The sequence below is a fragment of the Propithecus coquereli genome, unplaced genomic scaffold, assembly GCF_000956105.1.
Source record: "Propithecus coquereli isolate 6110/MARCELLA unplaced genomic scaffold, Pcoq_1.0 Scaffold137, whole genome shotgun sequence".
In the NCBI taxonomy this organism is placed as follows: domain Eukaryota; kingdom Metazoa; phylum Chordata; class Mammalia; order Primates; family Indriidae; genus Propithecus; species Propithecus coquereli.
The window spans coordinates 6,078,368-6,082,049 of NW_012137969.1; positions in this window are offsets into that span (position 1 = coordinate 6,078,368).

Consider the following 3,682-nt stretch of genomic DNA (forward strand, 5'->3'; position numbering starts at 1 on the left):
CCCTGGCATCTCACCACCCCCCACCCAGCGGACTTGACAGCGGGGCAGCACTGAGGCCTGAACCATTTTTGCATTTTCCCCTCCAGCCTCCGTAGGTCCATGGCTGTATGTACTGTCGCTGTGTTTTTGTTTTTGTTTTTTAGAACTGGGTTTGGGGGTTGATTTTTATTTCTTTGGGGGCTTTATTTTTCTTGGCAAATACTAAAAATCTCGTCAATGTAATTTCTGTGGTTTCTATTCAGCTTGGGTTTCATGTTTTAAAATAAACAAGTTTTAAAAAACAGGCCTCTTTTCCTGCCCTGTTTTGGCTCCCGCCCAGCCTCTTCTGCGGGGTCTGCGCGGCTGGGGGCGGGGTCTGCGCAGCTGGGGGTGGGGCCTCGTGGGCCGGGGCGGGGCCTGTCCTGCGTTGCGCTGTCCAGTCCCGGGGTTTGGGGCCAGCGCGCGGTAGAAGCCTGGCTCTGCGGTCGGGACGTGCACTGCGGGGGTCGCTGTGCAGAGGAGAGGGAGGCGCCGGGGCGGGGGAGGCCAGAGGCCAGGTCGGAGCGCTTAGTCCCAACTCCGGCCACACCAGGCCGCGGTTAGGGGGCTCTCGGCCTGTCCTGGAGAGCTCCAGCTCAGGAAGGTGAAGCCATCCCCACACAGCCCTGCAGGTAACACCACGCACCCCACAGGAGCGTTTAGGACTCCTGAAGGCCGCGATGGGGGTAGGAGGCCCCTTTTGACCGGGGAAGCATTCGTCCTCCAAGCCTGGGTGCACAGGCCCAGAACACAGGTGGGTCAGGGACCTGCCAGGCCCAGCACAAGTCCCCGGACTCTGCAGCTCCCAGCTTTCCCTGCACATGGGGCACATGTGGGCCCCAGGGGGTCTCTCCTGCCCCAGCACATGCCAACAGCCTTGTACAGCACTTTTTGATTTAACTGTGGCCACTCTGGGAAGGGACCAGGACAGGTGAGCTCTGGAGGAGGGCCGCTGAGCTCCCAAGGGTGGCGACCTTTGAGGCTTCCAGAGTGTCAGTGATAAGGACAGTGAACTGGGGACGTTTGGGCCTGGCCTAGGAGCCCAAGAAGGCAAGAGAGCCCCAGGCTTGGAGTGAGAGTGAGGGGCCTCAAGGGAAAGACCTCCAGTCCACCCCTCCCCTCTCAGACTCAGCCCCTGTGTCAGTATCAGGGACACCCTGATCCTAACGCAGTGGCATACGATCCATTTGTGTGCCCAGTGTGTTTAAGCCCAGGCACTGTTCTAGGTGCTGGAGCACAGCCACAGACAGGACACAGAGCTCTGCCTCGGGAAGCCCGTGCTCCAGTGGGAGGACGTGAGAAGGTGGCAGGTGGCGCAGAAAAGGGACCAGGGTAAAGGGCTTGGGAGGGCGGGGCCTGGTGGGGGCCAGGTGCAATTTTCAGCAGTCAGAAGTCTCCCTGAACAACTGGCTGCCAAGGAGAGATTGTGGGAGATTGGGAAGCATGCGAGGTCCCCACTGCCGTGGTGACAAATCACTGCACACACAATGGGTGCAAGACACATTTATGCTCTTATAGTTCTGTGGGGCAAAGTCTCCCTGGGCTAAAGTCAGGTGTTGGCAGGGCGGCGTGCCTCCTGGAGGCTGCAGGGACAGAGTCTGGGAAGAGCCCATGTCCTCGCCTTTCTAGCTTCGGGAGCCACATTCCTTGGCTCCGGGGCCCTCCTCCAGCTCGAGTCAGCAGCAGAAACCCTCAGAGCTCTTTCTGACTGCAACTCTTCCGCCTCCCTCTCATGAGGTCCTTTGTGATGACACTGGACAATTTGGAATAATCTTTCCATCTCAAGATCCCTAATTAACCCCTATCTGCAAAGTCTCTTTTGCCGTGTAAAGTGACTTGGTCACAGACAGGTCTGGGAATTAGGACAGGGACATCTTTGAGAGCCATTATTCTGCCTTCCGTGGGAAGCTAGTCCTGTGGCTATCTGAGGAAAAGAGGGTTCCAGGCAGAGAGATCAGCACATGCAAAGGCCCTGAGGCAGATACATGCTTGGTGTGTTCAAGCAAGGGGGTGAGGATGGCTGGGGGTCACACAGGGCTTGTGGGCCCCATAACGACTCTGAGATTTATCCCGAGGGAGGGGCGGGTCTGAGCAGTGTCTCATGACCTAACATTCAAACAAGATCACCCTGGCTGAATTGGGAAGGGGACAGGGCCCACGTGAGAGACCAGTTAGGGAGCTACTGCAGGTGAGAGCTGATGGCAGCCAGGCTGGGGTGGGGCAGTGATGGGAAGGGGTTGGGTTCTGGAAGGTTAACGCCAACAGGACTTCTTCCAGACTGGGCATGGTGTGGGTTGGGGCTGAGCAGCTGGGGGAATGCTATTGTCATAAATTGAGATGGGACAGTTGGGAGGGTGCAGGTTTGGGGCGGGGGAGGTCAGAGGGCCAGTTTGGGACATGGTGAGCCTCAGGTGTCTCTCGGCCATCACAGGCTGTGGGGAGGCGATGGGGTGTGCAAGTCTGGGGTCTGGGGAGAGGGCTGGGCTGGAGACAGGTCTCGCTCTGTCACCCAGGCTGGAGTGCAGGGGCGTGATCATGGCTCACTGCAACCTTGGGCCCATGGCCTCAAGCGGTCCTCCTGCCTCAGCCTCCTGAGTGGCTGAGATTATAGGTGTGAGCTGCTTCTCCCAGCAGTGTGGTGTTTAAAGCCGCTAGCCTGGGTGAGATCACCCAGGAAGTGGGTGTCAAAAAGAAGACAGGAGGACCAAGGACTGGGTGGGGCCCCAGTGTTCAGGGTCTGGGACAAGGGGGCTGTGGAGGGGAGGGGAGGGGAGCATAACAGCGAGGCAGGGAGGCCAGGGGAGTGGGCATCATGGAAGCCACGTGAAGGCTTGGTGACCACAAGTGCCTAGAAAGCCCAGCAATTGGTCCAGGACAGGGTGGGGCAGGAGGGATCGGCACAGTAAGAATGAAGGCCTCTGGGGCGCTCGGCTGCAAAGCAGAAAAACAGGGCGATGGCTGGAGGGGGCGTGGTCCAGAGAAGTGGGGTGTGTGCACATGTGCTCGAGTGTGTGCGCACGTGCGTGTGTGTTAGGCTGGTGGGCAGCAGAGAGAGGAGAAGGGATAGGGGAGGAGAGAGGAGAGTTGATGGTGGGGCTGCGGCCCCAGGCACGGTGAAGGGCTGGCTGCAGCAGGAGCTGGGGGGACGAGACGAGGGGCTGGGTCCCAGAGGGTCTCATGAACTAGGAGGCCAGGTCGTTGGCATGTCGTGAGGCTGGGCAGGAGGCGTGAGCTGCTGGTGAGGGACAGGGGACTCCCCAAGGACCACCTGAGGCCTGTGGTCTGGAACTCAAAGTGAGACTGGGGCTGGGGTGGGGGCGTGTGAAGCGGGTTTTCTGCGGCTGTGCTCCGGGGTTGGTGCAGAGCAGGCAGAAGGCGGGTATAACCAGATCACGGTTGCAGCTTGACCAAGAGAGAACGTTAAAGGTGAGATCAGGCCCATGGGATTCCAGTTAGGTGAGGACATCCCGGGAGGGGGACTTGGGGGGTGAGAGTCAGGACACAGGAGGGGTGAGGGCAGGGTGTTTGAAGGGAATGCCAAGGTCACCAAGGATGGACCCAGGAGCAGTGCGGGATAGGATGCCTGGGAGCTGGAGCAGAAATCTTGCTGGGACAGGGGACTGCAGGTGCCCAGCAGGGGGCGCTGGGGGCAGGGTAGAGGAGG